Source organism: Acinonyx jubatus, chromosome B4 (assembly GCF_027475565.1).
Source record: "Acinonyx jubatus isolate Ajub_Pintada_27869175 chromosome B4, VMU_Ajub_asm_v1.0, whole genome shotgun sequence".
Lineage (NCBI taxonomy): Eukaryota > Metazoa > Chordata > Mammalia > Carnivora > Felidae > Acinonyx > Acinonyx jubatus.
In genome coordinates, this window is record NC_069387.1 from 66,159,464 (window position 1) to 66,178,037 (window position 18,574).

An 18,574-nucleotide genomic window follows, 5' to 3' on the forward strand; every position below is an offset into this window, starting at 1 on the left:
TCTGTAAAAAATACCATTAGAATCTTGATAGGGAATGCACTGAATCTAAGGATGGATTTGAGTAGTATCACCACTTTAACAACATTAACTTTTCTAACCCATGAACATCAGATATCTCTCCTTTTAACTGTGTTTTCTTCAATTTCTTTCCTCATTGTCTTAGACTTTTTAGTATACAGATCTTTCACACTTACTTGGTTAAATTCATACCTAAATATTTTCTTCTTTCTGATGTCATTATAAATGAGATTATCTTCTTTCTTTTTCAGGTAATTCACTGTCATTGTATAGAAATGAAACTGATTTTTTTTTTCTGTTAATTTTGTCTTCTGCAATTTTATTGAACTTATTAGTTCCAATAGTTTTTTTGGTGGAATCTTTAGGATTTTTTTATATATAACAATATGCTATCTGCAAACAGTTTTACGTCTTACTCCTGATTTGACTGCCTTTTATTTCTCTTTCTTGCCTGACTGACTGCTCTGGTTAGGACTTCTAGTATTAATTATGTTGAATCCAAGTGTTGAGAGGAGGCATTTTTTTTTCCTGATCTTAGAGGAAAAGCTTTCAACTTTTCACCATTGACTATATCAGCTGGAGGCTTGTTATACATGGCCTTTGTTATACTGAATACATTCCTTCTATACCCTTTTGTTGCAAGTTTTTACCATGAATAAACGTTGAATTTTGTCAAATGCTTTTTCTGTATCTGAGAGATCAATGATCTTTAAGTGGTGGGGATGGTAGAGCTAGTAAACACTGATTGTGATTGTGGCCTCTCAGTATCTACTCACTCCGCTTCTGGAAAATATTCTTTGTCCTGATTTTTTTAGGGGTAGGGGAGGCTCATGCCGACTCCTTGGGTGGTGGTCGGGGGAGTGCTGAGCATGTGGTTCATGTGGGCACATAACAAAAACTGCATTCATGAGCTTTAACTTTCACCTTTGGCTTTTTCTTGTTCCAAGAAAGAATCTGACACTGGAGTTGCAACAGCCACCTTGTGTCAATAAGCAAAGAGCTGGCTGGAGAAGGTAATCTGCAAAGCAGCAGCAGAACCCAGAAATGGATGCATCATTGGAGCTGAGCCTCAAACTGAAGCAAGCTCTATCCCAAGATTGTTGAGTTATGGGGATCAATAAATTCACATTTAGCTTGACTTTCCCATCACTCAAAACCAATAGGTGGGGAGGTGGGAAAAGCAGAGTAGATTGGATGCCTCTTATAACTGTCAGGAGGAGTGAAGAAGAGACATTTCAAACTGGACCAAAAGCTCTTGGAGTCTCATATGTGGACTTAAGAACAACAGAGAAGCTACTGCTCTCCATCAAATTCTGTGCTGCTACACAGTGGTTTGAAATTCAGATTCTGCCTTTGTTGGGAGTGCCCACGACCAACCCTCAGTCTCAGTGATTCACGAGAGGGTCTCACAGGATACAGAAGTTGTTGTATTTATGATGGTTACATATTACAGCAGAAGGACTCAAAATAAAGTCAGTCCAGGAAAAGGCTCTCTCAGTATGAAGTCTGTAGGAAACCATGCATATGCTTCCAAGAGTCTACCAGCGGAGTTACACAGGATGCACTTAATTTCTTCAGCACAGAGTTGTGACAACATCTGTGAAATGTTGTCTACCTGCAAAGTTCATTAAAGCATCAGTGCCTGGTGTTTTTACTGGGGGCTAGTCACATAGGCATTCTCTGCCTAGCACAAATAAAAATTCACCCTCCTGCAGGGAAAATAAATGTTCAGTATAAACCATACTGTTTGTAAAAACAGTTTAGACACAGTACGCTGCAAGCCACTCCTGCCATTTAGAGGACGTTTTAAATCACTAGGCAACTGTTTATCATTCCTGTTCCCAAACACCAGCCAAAGGCCAACCTTACAAACCAGCCTTTGTAAGGATATCAATCTCAGGCCTGGCATGCTAACTCTTCTCTGCACACTACCTTTCTTTTAGGATACTTCAGGACTTCAAATTAGGGCAGTCCCTCTCCTAACTGCCAACTACCACAATTTGTGGACAGTGTTCTTGTTTATAGACTGGATATAACAGATAATGCAGATGAATTCAATGTTCTGCCATCCTTCCTCTTCTGACAGAACGATGGACCTCAAGCTCCAGTCTGTCTTTATGTGCCCTGCTCTGCTGTAGCCAAGTAAATTAGACTACAAGCCACTGGAGGACAAGACAATGTTCTTTTTATTTTTGTGTCCAGAGTTCTTACTGCATCTTACTTCTTCACGATGTATCTGTTGAATACTTACATCCTAAGATGTAAGCCTGCCATGCTCCTCTACTAATGGACCAACTGCACTGCTTTATTGTTGTGTATTTGCTCCTCTGAACATTGTACACCTGCTTACGTAAGGCACACCACTTTCTGACACGAGTGGGCAAATTCACCAAGTCAGTGGCCACCCCAGTTTACTGCCTCAGCTGTAAGTCACTAAATTAACTTGAAAAACACAGATATGTCTGTAGAATGTAACTGTGTCCTTATGAATAATAATGGAAAAATCAGAAAAACTTGCTGGATTTATCAGAAAAACAATCAAGTTAGAAACATATTTTTTTTTCCACTATAGTCTGTACTGAAGAAAAGTGGTGAGCATCAGGTGGGCAGGAAACCTACATAGAAAATACCCTGTGATCAGCACTTTTGTCTTGCTGCTCTGGCTGCTCTCTGTAGATCCCAGATATAATATGCTCGTAAGTAGCCTCTAATGCTGTTCATCCAAGTTGCATGGTGCACTGTGTATATGGAAACCTCCCTCTGTGGGAAGCCTGGCTGCAGATGACTAGTTGAAAATAAAACTAAGCTCCAGGCTGACTATATCGTCATGATTTAAACTAAGTGTCTGGAGGAGGTGCTTCATTTTTTGGCATATTCCCCACCTCTCAAATTTACGAATACAGTCTAAGAATACAGTGACCCTTAAACGACACAGGTTTCAACTTCATGTGTCCACTTCTACATGGATTTTTTCCATAAATACAGTACAACAAATGTATTTTCTCTTCCTTATGATTTTCTTTTCTCTAAGTTTATTGTAAAAGTAGAGTATATAACACATATAACATGCAAAGTATGTATTAGTTGATTGCTTATGATACTGGTAAAGCTTCCAGTCAGCAGTAGGCTATCAGTAGTTAAGATTTTGGGGGGATGAGAAGTTATACACAAACTTTTCAAATGCACCCAGGGTTGGTGCCCCTAAGTCTTGTGTTGCCCAAGAGTCAACTGTACTCTCTTTAATAAGCCATTCTGCATAAAAGTACAGTAGATGTCTACGAGTAAAGCTTCCCCCATTAAAGTCTTACAAATGTTGCCGATTTTAATATAGGAAGCTACCCTTTAAAACATCTGATAACTATATTAGGACATCTGGGTGACTCAGTCATTTAAGCGTCCGACTTCGACTCAGGTCACAATCTTGCGGTCCGTGAGTTCGAGCCCTGCGTCGGGCTCTCGGCTGACGGCTTGGAGCCTGGACCCTGCTTCTGATTCTGTGTCTCCCTCTCTCTCTCTGCCCCTCCCCTGCTCATGCTCTGTCTCTCTCCCTCTCAAAAATGAATAAATGTTAAAAAAAAAATCTGATCACTATAAATATCAATATTTTAAAGCACACTGCAGAATCACACACCAAGAGAAATTTCAGGAAGCGATCATGTGTATCACATCCTTTTAACCTAAAGAAAAAAGGCCCTGCTACAAATTCAAACAGAAGTTGATATGGCGCTAGGCTTTTAAGAAAATGCCTAGAAAAAAACTGTTCATACTCCCATTGGTAACTCATTGCACTGCCTCTCATAGATGAGATATCCTTTGGAATTTTTAATCAAGATCTCTTCGGCTGTGATGAATAATCATTTCTGTTAAGTTAAATTACATCTGGCATAAGAAGTATACTCACAATTTTACTTCTCAAGTGAAATCAAACATCTGATTAAAACGATTCTTATCATCTGAAAGGCATCCTAAACTCTGAGAACACTTAAAACTTTATAACCGTAGACGAACTTGTTTGTGATTACATTCACCTATATTAGATAGGCTCTAATCCTTGCATACAAGAACAACTGTTTGGTTTCAACTGCGACTAACTTTGCAAGGCACGCCTTTCTATTAGCTTTTATACCCCCCAGTCCTCCATCCCTGAAGTCAGTTAACTCCAATCCTCATTTCCTATCTTAAGGAAAGAAATCCAGGCTATGGGCAAATTACTACCTTAATTACTACTGTATCTCTATTTGAATAACTAAGTAAGCTTGTTGACTAAATTTCATCAGTGGCAACTGCCTCTACTCCTACTGCTTATGAGAATTAAATTTCTAGGTACATACATGCATACTCACACATATTAGATATATATATCAACAGATAATTTCTGGCGTTTCCTCTGATCTGAAAGAAAACGTTTCATTTCTGTGACAGTTAAACCTGCTTTTTTGTTCTGTTGGGTCTCTGCTTTGTTCTATGTTGCCGAGCAACCAAGAGAATGAGGATGGGGTGGTGGCATGGAATTTCAGTTGCATTATTCAGGCCAAGAAAATATTAAATCAATTACTAAAATTCTTATACAAGTGACAGCTACTAAAATGTAGGGAGTTCCTATGTGTTCTGTGATTTTTTTCACAGAGGTTCATGATATGGAGATGACTGCAATGATGTTTTCCCCTCTTCCCCTGAAGTACAAAAGTCGGTGAAACAATTATGAGGGAAGACAAAGTAGATAAAATTTGTTTTGCAACATCTGTTAGGGAGTAAAATGCCTTGATTTTTGTCTCATTTAGATTTCTTTCACTGTATAAAATGAACTGACTACAGGAAGAAACTGAGCAAATTAACACCTAAATCAAGGTAAATGAATAGAGGTTTACTATATTGATATGCTATCATATTAATGCTCAACTGGTTGTTTTTATTGCATTTAGTATTCCTCTACAATTTCTTTTATTTTTTTTGTAATTAAAGTAATACATAAACCTTCTAAATAGGAAAGCCATTCTATTTTATTGGTTTTTATTAAGTAAGGGTATGTATTTAGTCTTTCAAATATTTATATAGTCATAAAAATCCATCAATATACAAAACAATAAAAGAGAACACACATGTATTATTTATAGACCTAGTGAGCAAACTTAAATTGTATATGCTGATTTCCTTATTTAATGTCTCAATTGAGGAATGAAATTTTTGTTCACTGACTTTACAAGCTACTTTTTAAGATTCCAAAAATTTAATGGTGGCACTCGGTGTGAATTTCCCCATAGAAAAAAGGAAGCTGGGGGCTTAGTCAGTTCAGCGTCCAAATTCAGCTCAGGCCATAATCTCAAGGCTCGTGAGTTCAACCTCCATGTGGAGCTCTGTGTTGACAGCTCAGAGCCTGGGACCTGCTTCAGATTCTGTGTCTCCCTCTCTCTCTCTGCTCTTAACTGCTTGCGCTCTGTCTCTGTCTCTCTCCCAATAATAAACATTAAAAAAAATTTTTTTTTAACAAAAAAAAGAAAAAAGGAAGCTGGAGGTCCAGGGCTCTCACAACACTCTAATAAATCCATAATGTACCTGATAAATACCACTAATAGGATAGAACCTGTCCACAATTGGGAGTAATATTTTAACAGGAAAGTGTCTTAAGTGACCAGTGTTGAGTACTATGGTTATATATCCCCCACACATTATCTTGGAAATAGAATCAGACCCGTCTCACTAATCACCCTTCTATAGAAAGCCCTCTTGCCTGTGAAACAGAAAGCTCTTAAGGTCTGAAAAGTATGTGGACTGGACACTTGTCCTGAGAATAATTTCTCTTTTACATGTGATTCTTTCTCCACTGAATCTGCATCTACTCCAGCCCAGGTGCTCTTGCCTTCCCTGGGAATCTGTATTTCCAACCAACTTTCAAAAAACTAAACAAAAAAATGTTAATTTTATTATATTCAAAAAGAGGTTACCCATAGGGGTAGGAACAAGTAAGGCTCACAGGTAATCTCTGATATACATATATTTCCCATGTTTAGAAACTACTAGGATACAGTGTAACATAAGAAAATTAATAGTTTGTATTCATCCATTTTCAAATAAAAATTACTAAAACCTTTCTGTCATATACTGCTGTGAGGTCCAAACATATAAAAATTCCAACCATGCGATTCCTTGATAAGTCTCTTCTAATTACCAAATTCTATTTTAAAAATGCTTTTCTTTTCTGAAATTAGCTTTGCAAGATGAGAAGGATGGCATTTACAACAGGACTAACAAATTTACCCAATAACAAAATGTGAACAGCTTGCATCTGTCAATAATGTGGCAAAAAAAAAGTCACCATTCAATTTTTTGGATTCCATACTTTTTGTTTTGCCTACCATGAATATTTCAGAAGGAAGTCTTAAGCTTTAATTTATTGCCACGATATTGCTGAATACTCATGACATACTTAGAGACATTGATATAAACACATCCAAAGTAGTCAAAACCCTCCCAAAACAAAAAATCAAAACACAACGTAGACTCTATGAATAAATTCAAGTCTTTGTGTAGAAATAAAGATTTGAAGATAAGAAACAATGAATATTTAGAAGGTGAGTTTGAAGTGCTTCAGCTGTGAAGTCAAGGTGGTCAAGGAGGATTGAAGGGTCACCTGGGTGGCTCAGTCAGTTAAGTGACTTCGGCTCAGGGCATGATCTCCTCCTGGTTTGTGAGTTCAAGCCCTCCATCGAACTCACTGCTGTCAGCACAGAGCCTGCTTTGGATCCTCTGTCTCCCGCTCTCTCTGCCCCTAACCTGCTCGCACGCACTCTCTCTCTCTCTCAAAAATAAATAAATAAACATTAAAAAAAATTTAAAGGAGGCCTAATTTTAAATTCAGGCTCCATCTTTAACTGTGTTGTGTTGGGTAATTTATTTAATCTGAGTCTAAATTGTTGAAATGGTGGCAAGAAAATGTACTTATGGAATTTCATTGGGAAGTAAATGCAAAAAATATAGGTAATGTACCCACGTGGGTACTCAATGAATATCAGTTCTCTTATTTCTCTTTCATTTTGTGGGGGGAGACGGGGAGAATGAGGGTAAATAACATAGAAAGTGGCTCCCTAGATATACAGGGAATCCATAAATGTATAGTTTTTTCCTTCCTCCCTTTTTATGACCCCAGGTTACAGTAACAAACAAGTCATTGATGTTTGAAATAAAAGGCAAGTTAAATTGAACTCTGGCCTTTACCACAAAAAAAAAAATGGGGGGAAAGGGAAGGAAGGAATTCTGACCTTCCTCTGTCTGCAGTAGTTATGGTACTATTTCTTCCTTTTTAAGAGATGTGCTTTAGAGATCTTAGAAAAGGGACTAGGACCTGGTTACCTGCCTTTTTGTGCAGTACTGTCTACTGTGTAATATGCAAATAAATTTCCTTCTTGAATAATTAAATTTCAAACATATTAGCAATCCTAGTGATATTATAATTTTTAAATATCTTTTAATAATTGCTGCACTGTAATAAATATATCTGCATTTTTATAATTCAACCATTTCTTTGAAGCAAATGTCTTTTAGTAGGTACACTATGTATTTATGCTCTACCCACCTATATGGTATAGTTAATACCAGGATAAACCTCAAGTGATTTTTTAAAAGGATATAACCACTGTCAAACTACCAATGTGTTATCGATGATATTTTGATAACTCTGTGGTACTTTTTTCAGACATAGCCAGTGTCTGTCTTTAATACACGAATACATTTAGAATACTAATATGCCTGCCTCCTGTTAGTTAAATGGATATTCTCTTCTGTTCTCTTGCACTCCATCTGCTATGGCAGAGGAAATCAACAACCCTGGGAACCCACAGAACACGTCTGACAGCTGCAGGACTCAGATTCTCAGTTCAACAAATTATGATTCACGAAGACTCTCTGACAGGAAAAACAGTTTCTACTACAACCTAGTGGGTTTATATGTTAGTGTGTGTGAGCCTGAGGGGGTGGGGGAAGGGGTGAAGGAGGGAGGGGGAGGGAGAGAGTTATGTGTGTGTGTGGTTTAATTAGTTTAGCTAAAGGAAGAAGAACATGCCCCAAATTTTTAATTTTAATCACAATTGGCATTTCATTAGCTTAAGATGAACCGTTTTCTATTATGTGCTCCTACTAGATGGCTAGAGTGCATGGCAGAGTGCTTATGTTCAAAACCTCACCTTGGCAGGGGCATTCTCATCGTGACTAAATTTAGCTTAAAATAACAATAAAACTGTCTTTTATTAATGCCCGTTTTTTTTTTAATTTACATTAGAACATCACCATTGTCCTAATGCTTTCTTTCACTTATTGACATTATTCTAACGTCAATGACTTTGTTAGGTCACTAAATATAACTATTGTTTTAGGTACGCAACCTGTTTTGTTGTTCTAGGATACAATTACCTCATCCTGTTGTCCTCTATTATAATCACATTTAATACAAATGAGGGAGCAAAAGAAAAAAGTACAAGTGGAATTATAAAAGGGGGATTTTCTACAGCCTTCACACTTTCTTGGCATTTGCTCCGGCCTCCAACTCATATTGTTTTTCAATGTAAAATCAGTACCAAAAATTTACATTGCTTTTTTCTTTTTTTTCTGGTTACTTTTAGACAAAGGTCCATTTCCACTGCCTTCTGCAGTGTTGGCATCCTTCCCAGAAACAGGTTTCTGAATATCAAGGAAATTACTGAGCCATAAACTAAGATGAAATCCAAAATTAAATCCTTTGCCTAAAAATTAAAAAAAAAAAAAAAGTCAAGGGCAGTGAGGGTGTGTCCAAAAATTAGGACTTCACAGGTAGGAGTAGTAAATGATTTAGGGTAAGAAAGACACAGTGCCAGGTTGCTGGCAGATGGACAACACAGTTTAGTCACACGCAGCTGCCTCTGCTTCTTCGAAAATTTAAGGCTGCTACTGACACTCTGACCACAGGGTGCTCACTCATTCCTGACTCCTGTGATGAGCTGGCAGGAGGAGCTGGTCCAGCCTCCTGGAACCATGGAGAGAGGGCCACTCAGAGAGCCTCAGCTTCTCCCCACATGGTTAACTTCCCTAAGGTGTTAAGCAGATAAAACTTCCCCAAGGTTCTGATAACTTCTAGGCTCGGTCAAAATACATAATTAAATTTCATAATTTTTCTCTTTCAAATTAAGGATATGTTTGATCAGCATCTGTGAAAACTCTCTTAGCCTTGACTGTCATTTGCATCTTCCTCCCATAATAATGGTAATTAATAATAATAAATAATAATTCGTTGTACTAGGACTACCAATTTTGGACAAGATGAAGAACTACCACAGGGTGCTGGACTCCTTTTGCTACAAAATCCCAGAGGTACTACAGATAATACTGAGTCTTGGTGGTTTTCAGAACCTTACTTATTAGCAAATACAAACAACAACTATAACAACAAAAACATCAACAGACAAGAAACCCCAGGGGAGCAGGAAGAAGTTATCCTAAAGTGGATGGCAAACATCAAATATAAAGAGGCAGAATCAATAGCCCACAGAAAGGAGATGGACTGGGAAGGGCTCACTAGCTGGGCTTTTTTTTTCTCCCAGAATTCCCTGATTAAAACATCACTTGCCCAGTCATCATGATGTGATAAAAAAGCTGCCCCTCCTGCTGAGAACCGTCCAGAAATAACAAGGTAACATCATGGCAGCTCTGGAATTCTGCTGGAACTCAGATCTACTAAAGATTGGATTCAGGCCTAAGCGTTCTCTGCTGCTCTCTTCTGCACCCTCTATAAACTCCAGAGGGCAGAGATTTTTGTTGGTTTTCCTTCCTCAGACCTAGGGTCATACCTGGTACATAAAAGGTAACCACTGAGCAGCTGCTGAATGAAAGAGTGAAGAAAAATGGAAGTGTTTCTGGGTGTGTCCACAGATGCACAGCCTAAGAAGAGGTACCAGTCTCAAAATGTACCACAAAATGACAGATCCTCTTTGAAAAATATCTTGCAGGATGTATTCCAACAAGAAGAGAAATGAATTCCAGACCAAACAAGGAAATCAATGGCAAGTAATAACTTGGCAAATTTATTGTTACATGAATAAGAATAAAAAATATAGAACAAAAATTCCAGATGATGCCAACATGAAAAGAAGGGAGGTCATAGTAGAGAGGTGAGTTCAAAGACTGAAAAGATTATTAGAGAGGGGGAAGACCAAGATACTAAGGTTTACATATTAGAAGGGAAAAATGAATAGAATCAATCTTAACAAATTAGCGATATCAGTCAAAAGGAAAAAAAGACAGAACTTGTACTTTTCAAAGAAAAAGAATAAAGCCGGAGTTGTAAATAACAGAAAGCAGGAGAGGAGAAAAAACAGGAGCATGATGAATAACAACATGAAACAAGATGGCAGAAATAAGTGGTGATGAATAAGTCACAAGGATGAAAGGAACCCAGCACACGGAATACAGTCAATGGTACTATAATAGTGTTGTATGATGACAGATGGTAGCTATACTTGTGGTGAGCACAGCATAATGTATAGAGTTGTTGAATCACCATGTTGTGCACCAGAAACTAACATAACATTGTGTGTCAACTATACTTCAGTTTAAAAGAATGGTAGAAATAAAGCCTACAAACAACAAGTACAGTAAGAATATGTTTGTCAAATTCAGTGACTGACAGACTCAGATCTGATTTACAAAATATCTAGCATTAAATAGTCCACAAAAAACAAAAAGGATAGGTGGAGGAGATGGGGAAAAATATATATGAGGTAAATGTTAACCAAAAGAAAAATTAAATATTAAATATTAGAGCAAGCAATTTAAAAAGATACATAATTTGCTCATAAAAAGCAATATATAAATATAGATGATATATAATAATATCCATAAGATATAATGTTCATAAATATATATCCACCTAGTATATAGCCACTGACATTACTATGATGAGAAACAGGTACAATCTTTCCTTAGAAATTTTGATACAACTCTCTTTGAAATGGACTGACTGGAAATATAAACAAATACATAGTAAATGTGAATTACACCATTAACAACCACAATCTAAATATATATTATATAAGCTTTATAAACATATAGTGAATGCTCACTTTTTCAAGAATGTATGGATGTTTTATGTATTAGACTACAAAGGACATCTCAACAAATTCCAAAAAATCAACCTATGCACCATAATCTCTACATAAAAATCAGTAAAACTTCACATCAGTAATAATAATAAAAAGGTCAGTAAACTAAATAGTTAAATGAATTCATAGTTAAATGAAGTGGAAGTAACAAGACAAATTGAAGAACACTAAAAGCTGAACTACAGAAAGTTCTACATGTCAAAGGCTGTGTGAGATGCATCTGAGGCAGTAGGGTGAAACGCAGAGCTCTGAATAGGTTTTTCACATTAAATGAAAGAATGAAAACAGACAAGCTAAGCAATCTACATGAGGAATTAAGAAACGGGCTGTCTGCCTACAACAATGGTGGAGTCACAGGTATGGAATTTACCTTGATACCTTAAACAAGCAGAAAATCAGGTGAAATGTAAGAAACAGGGTTTCTCAGACTTTGGACAATAAGCAGCACAGGTCAGAGAACTCTGAGAGAAGAGGAGACAATGGGCAAAGCTGCATAAATAGCCACACCTAGTTTTCAGGTTGTAGCCCACGGAGAGGGAACTCAAAGGACTGAAAAGGAGGATGGCACAGAGGGAGGGTGTCCAGAGGTCTGCATCGATCCTTCCAGAATCTTTGCTGAGTAAAGCTTGGTGCATGTGTGTGAAGAAAATACGGAGGCTAGACAAAGAACCACCAAATGAGCAGGTGAGCTCCCAAAGCTTACATGGAGCCAAGAATAGTTTCTGTACCCACCAGAAAGAATGGACACACAAAGGCACTGAGTAAAGTCCTTAGCTAGGTACTGCCTCAGTAGTGGAACAAGATTGAAACTAGTTCTGGAACTGCCCTGACAAAGCTTTAAAGCATGCCTCGAAAGGATCATACTAACTCCAAGTAAGTGAATCATGTCCTGTTAGGATCTGTGAAGGGTCTAAGATTTTACCCTACTTGTATGCTAAAAGGTAGCCTATTTTTGTTTTCGTGGATGCCACAGCAGAAGACACAGACTCCTGGGTCAGAGATACAGGACTTTACTGAAGCCAGAGCATGAATATCATATAGTTGGCAATGGCTCTCCCTCAACCTTTACGTATGTTGGGCACAAGACAAGTATCCATATGAATGCCTGCACATGCATGGGGTTACCTTATAGGAGGTAAACATAATTTTAAAGATGTGGGATCAAGCTTGCTTGCTATCTAGTGGAAAAGTGTTGACCTATCTCTTAAGGTTGTTTTCTGCAAATATGACCTTGAGAAATGGCCTTATCGCTGATCAGGAACATATAAAAACTCTTAATACAACTTATACAATGTAATAAAATAAGGGCATAATATTTGGACAAGTTTTTACCTAAAAAGATGTACGGACAGCTGAACCAATATTCTAGAGCAAGAATGTCGTAGTACAGGAGTCCAGACCAAGAACTGGTCTGAACTGCCCTCCTCTCATGGACATACCAAATGTATAGCTACAAATAGAGCAATTTCCTTTGAGAGAAATCTAACAACAAGCTGAATGCCTCCTACACAACAGGTGAATGAGAAAATACCAACATCAAAATAGGAAAGGCTGGAAAACACTTTCACCATAAACTCCTCCCCTGACACAGAAACCATACAATTAAGGAGGAACCCTCAGCTCCCAGCTTCTCCTTGAGAAGCAAAGAGTGTGGACCACACATCTAGCGCCCCAACTTTTAAGGATGCCACCCAGGTGACACACCTCCAAATGGCCTAGCTCTGAAGGGCAACTGCGCTTGCATTCACAAGTCCCACATGACTACAGCCAACAAGAATCAGTTGTTAATGAATGCATGAGCATTTGCCTTGGCTGTCCTCCCAGGGTGCAGCATAGAAAGAGTGGGCAAAAATGACCACTCCCAGTCTTTCCCTGGAAGGAGTCTGACAACATTATCAGCTGCTGCTTCAGGGCCTAGAGTCAGCCTGCATCTAGGTGCTTACTGCCATCCTCTCTTTGGGACAATGACAAGTCTTGGCACAGCTTCAACTACTGGGAGACACTAAGAACAATGATGATGGTTTGGACAATCAAAAAGATTTGAAAGGAAGCAAGACCCTCATGCTGGGATGATCAGTGAACTATATCTCTTATATGAGACCATTCTGCCAAGACTAGAAGAAGTGACTGTTTTATCTAATGTTCAACAACCAAAACAGAGTATCAAGGAAAATGAAGGAACAGAAATATATTCCAAACAAAAGAACAAGAAACATTGCCAGAAACTGATATTAATAAAATGGAGATATGTGATTTCCCAATAGAGATTTCAAAATAATGGTAATAAAGAGATTCAATGAGGTCAGGAAAGCAATGTATGAACCAAGTAAGAATTTCAACAAAGAGACAGAAAACATAAATAAGTATCAAACAGAAACAAGAGAGCTGAAGAACACAATAAGTAAACTGAAAAATTCAGAGGGATTCAACAATGAAACTAGATCAACTGAAAGAAAGGATCAGAGAACTCAAAAGACAGGACAGTGAATTTTATGCAACTAGGAGTGAAAAAAGAATAAAAAAGAGTGAAGATAGGGACTACAGAACACCATCAAGTATATCAATATATGCATCCTAGGGATCCAAAATGAGAGGGGAAGAGAGGAGAAAAAAAATTATTCAAATACATAATGGTTGAAAACTTCCCTGACCTGGGAAAAAAAAAAGATATGAAACTCCAGGAAGCCCAAAGAGTTCTATTTTACATCATAAAAAAATCCAAAATAACGTAAACCCTACATGTGTAAGACCAAGCTATAAACTAATAGGAACATGAATACATCTGTGATTTCAGTGTAAAACAGAACATCTTAAAGATCTAAAATGCAGAAATTATGAAGAAAAAAAATTTTGACTACATCCACAAAGAGGTAACAGGTAGGTGACAGACATGGATTAGATATTTTCTTCACTTGGATTAGACTGAAAGGAATTGATACAAGTAACACATAAGATATACCCTCATATCAGCCAGAAAAGCCAGGAAAACCAAGAAAGAAAGAAATGGGTAAAGCATATGGATGGATATAGATGGAAAAGTAATTCTCAATTGCTAATATGTTTAATAATCAGAGTAAGGCAGATCCAAAATACTAGATAACAATATCCACCCACCAGATTGCCACACGGTATAAAGTTGTAAAATATACAGTGTTGGGGTAAGGGGAGTTAGGAATGGGAACCTTTATACACAAATACTTAGAATGAAAATGGATGACGCCACTTTTGAGAATAATCTGAAAAGACCTGGTCAAATAGTACAATATTAAATAATATCCTAGAACCCTGAAATCCCATGCCTGGGGACATACCCCAGAGTTACCCTCAGAGAGGTTCATATGGAGATATGTAAGAGGATGCTCATTGTAGAACTATCTACAAAAGCTCAGAGTTGAGAGGTATCTAGATTCACTAGGAGAAAAATGAATATATTAAATGTATTATATAAATGTTAGTATAAAATACAGTTAAAATAATTAAAGGTGCATATAACAAGCTAATATTAAGGGGAAAAGTTAGAGAACAAGATTTCTAGGATAATACCAAAAAACAAAATTAAGCCAGGCATTTAGTATACTGGAAGAATATACATTAAATACACTGAATATTAAATACCTATGTATGTTGAATTCCTATGGAGAAGGGATTAGGGCGTGCCTAATGAATGAATAATGAAGAGTCATGTATGGAATAGCAATGAAAATACAGAAAAAGTAGGATAGGACCTTAGTATGTTTTATATTGGCATAAAAATGAGTAAGAGCTAATATAAAATTTTCAGTAGAGTTACTATTGACAAGCAAATTAATAACAGTAACATGAAAACAGTGAAGCAAAGTTAAGAGCAAGGTTTTAACTGGGCAGACAATAATAATGATGCGTAAGACAGTCACACATGCACCCTAAAGAAGAGGTAAAATGTTTACAGAGCAAAGTCAGATACCTGGTTCTGTTCCAGAAAGAAATCATGGCTGAGGAATTAGAAGTATATAGACTCCTTCTGAAAGGAAACTTACACATAGAGAAACTTTTTAAAAAATTAGCCCATTGATTTTCAGTGAATAAAGGACATGACATTTATTGTCATCTTTCACAGAGAGCTTAAAAATAGCCAGTGGTGAAACAGGATTTTTGAGCATTACATAGAAAGAAAACACAAAATTTTCTAGGGTTAAAAATATCAAGACCAAGCTGGTTCATCAAAATGACAACTGAGGACATTGCTGACTTAAAAATAACTGTAGCCTGCCAAATTTCACGAGTACATAAATTAATCAGAGTCATCATAAAGAAAGTCTGAAATTTAAGAGTATATGTAATGTAAAGAGCTCAAGGACTAACTGGCTCATTTCAAATCTCTGATTCATATTTTCTATTAAAAAGTTAAAAAAAGAAAGTAATCAAGAAGGCTTGATCATGTACCTTAATTCAAAACACAGAGAATGCTTCCTAACTGTTTTATTCCTGTCTGTTTCCAAGAATCAAATCATCCTCCTCAAAGAACAAAGATCTACTACAACTGAGAATATTCAAAAGAACTTGCCGTAGGAATTGAAAAGCAAATTAAAAAAGAAAACTTTGAAAACCACCATCTTCAGAATGTGCCTAGATTCCTAATGTGACTACTATGAAGAGGCAACGTTCATTTAAGAAGTATGAATTATGTATGACTTTTAAGTTCCATTATGGCACAGACACACCTCAAGGAGGGCAGTGCATAATAAAGACTATAACTGAACATAATCAGGCACCAAAATGTATTGAATTTTTTCTTTGCCCTCGGTTGCCTGGAGGAAATTTTCTGAGAAATTAAGGCCAGCAGTGCTTTCCTTTTTAAAAATAATAAACATAGGTCTCACTGCTAAGTAAAGTGAAAGAGTCAAAACTAATTTCTTTCTGCTACTGCTAAAATCTTAATTTTGAAAATGGAAACCTTAGCTGCTAGCTTAATTATATATACACATATCCAATTTCATATACACTGGCATTCTAAAATGAAATGGTATGAACAATAAAGGTTAATTACTTTCTTTTTTTCATGTGAGGAGCAAAATATGTCCAAAACTAATCATGTTTTCCATAAATGTTCCCTTGGAACATAGACCATACTTCACCAGGCAGCTGGGTCAGCTTTGGCCCCAAACATCCTTTTATATTAAAAAACATTTATCAAAAGCACAGCAATAAACCTGACCTCTACAAAAACAATACGAGTTCTTGTGTTTAAGTAGCTAATGAACTTAGTACCATTTGCCACCTGATTCAGTAGCCATGGTCCTGGGGAAAAAGTATAATGTGGGGTGCCTGGGTGGCTCAGTCGGTTGAGCATCTGACTTCGGCTCAGGTCATCATCTCACGGTCCTTGAGTTTGAGCCCTGCGTCGGGCTCTGTGTGGACAGCTTGGAGTCTGGAGCTGCTTCGGATTCTGTGTCTCCCTCTCTCTCTGCCCCTCCCTACTCACACCCTGTGTCTCTCTCAAAAATGAATAAACATTAAATTTTTTTTAAAAAATTTAAAAAAAGTATAATGTAAATAATCAAGGTGGAAACACAGACCATGTGTTATTCTTCCTCACTGGGGTATGCATAGGTACTAACAATTCCATTATCTTCCTTAACTTATAGCACAGAAAAACACAGCTTTATTCCTTCTCCACCTTAGATGATCTCATGAGATTACAAGAATTCTCTCCTCTAATTACACCAGTGAAGCATGTCACACTTCTACATATTTATTTAACAAATAGTTACTGAGCACCTGCAATGGGTCATCCACTACGCTGTTAGCAAAACCAAACATGGTCCCTCTCTTCTCAGAGGTTCTGCTCTAGGGAAAAATGCACACATCAATCAAATATGTACAAATAAATTTAAAACTAGAATGTAATAAAAAGGAGAAACATATGGAGCTTTGAAAATATGACCTAATCAGGGTGGTCAGAAGAGTCTATCCTGATGAAGGAATGATTAAATACAGTTTTCCAGAATTAGCTCAGAAAAAAGGGAAAGGAAGGATATGTATCCAGAAGACACAGCATGTGCAAAGATCAGTGGTAGGATCAAGTGTATTTAGATCCATGACAAAAGCAAAGCAACCTTCTCCTTTCCCTCTCCTCTTTCTCAATTATTCATTTTATCTCAATTTCCCTTCTTCCCTAATTTCAGTTTCCCATTTTTCAATCATTCCAAAGGTTAAAAAATTATTTCAAGTACAAAAAACCTGTCATCTAAGTGTCAATGAGGAAAGGTGCCAAAAAGAGAAATGAATTTAAACACTCATTGTGTACCTTCTACGCAAAGCCCTTAGGATTCAGAAAACTAGTCACTGTCCTTGTGCATGTAAATAATAATGACATAGATTACAGCCATGCTTCCCATATTATGACACTCACATATCCAGGGTATAAGGATGTGCACACCGCCAGGATAACAACCTTATCCTAGGCAGTATAAAACTCCAAGAGTTAAGAGGCCACATCTTACTTGAGCTCTCATGGAACGTCTGTTTCTGGGGGAAGGGGAGAAAATTAAAATAAATATACATAGTAACAGCACAGAAGATTCCAATTTTTCTTGTGTATAGGGTATACACAAGAGTCTTCATGGAGAACTACTTCCGACGAGATTGGGGTATTAAACACTCTACACTGACATTATCTTCTGTGGAAAAGCATGGAAGGATCTTCTTGATATGCAAAGAGGACAATAAAACATGCTGCATGTTGAAAACATAATAAATACCTGTGAGGTAAAACTATTCTGTACCCAATCCACTGAGTAAATAATCTCAGATCCTACTTGACTGAGGCCTGTACCCTCTCCACTTTCCCATTACTATCAGCATACACACACCAATCCCTTCCTCCTCCTGCAGTGAGAAGGCAGAAAATGAAGGGGCTGAAGGGAGAAGATGACACAGCTTAAAAGAGAGGAAGTATCTCAGTTCTGATACCAAGTTCTAGAATCTCCCTTAAGACCCCCACTCTCTTGGCAAGATGCACATCATTCTCAGTGGGTGGATGCTATACAACTTTGTTGTTGTCTTTTGGTGACTTTCTTTCTACTTGACAGAGTTTAAGTGGGTTTTGTTCAACACAAATCAAAGACGTGCCTGGAAAATCATCTCTGTCTCCTTTATTATATTAGCTACTTCCCATTCCTTAAGCATATCAAAGGCTCTCCTGTTTTACAACAAAACCAGCTAAAACCACCAACCAAATAAAACTTTGTATAGGGTTGAACAGTGTCCTCACAGAATCTCAGAACGTGACCTTATTTGGAAATAGGTCTCTATCTGGAAATAGATGTACTTAGCTAAGATGAGGCCATAATGGACTATGGTGGGCTCTAAATCCACTAATTGGTGGCTTTGTAAAAAAAAAAATGAAAGGGAAGAGTGCCGGGGTGGCTGAGTTGGTTAGGTATACAACTTCA

The 18,574-nt window shown here is 37.3% G+C and overlaps 1 protein-coding gene and 2 long non-coding RNA genes across 3 annotated transcripts in view; 1 reads left to right on the plus strand and 2 right to left on the minus strand.

Moving 5' to 3' along the window:
* SLC2A13 (solute carrier family 2 member 13) overlaps positions 1 to 18,574 on the minus strand; it is a 373,732-nt gene that overhangs the window by 162,009 nt on the left and 193,149 nt on the right. The gene's annotated exons all lie outside the window — the stretch shown is intronic.
* On the minus strand, positions 466 to 16,625 carry LOC128316381 (uncharacterized). Its single transcript, XR_008300208.1, has 2 exons — positions 4,362 to 16,625; positions 466 to 1,633 (listed from the first exon to the last, which is right to left on the minus strand). It is a non-coding gene; the product is annotated as an uncharacterized LOC128316381 (long non-coding RNA).
* Positions 538 to 7,985, plus strand: LOC113593020 (uncharacterized). Its single transcript, XR_003413049.2, has 4 exons — positions 538 to 1,031; positions 2,591 to 2,714; positions 4,800 to 4,866; positions 7,825 to 7,985. It is a non-coding gene; the product is annotated as an uncharacterized LOC113593020 (long non-coding RNA).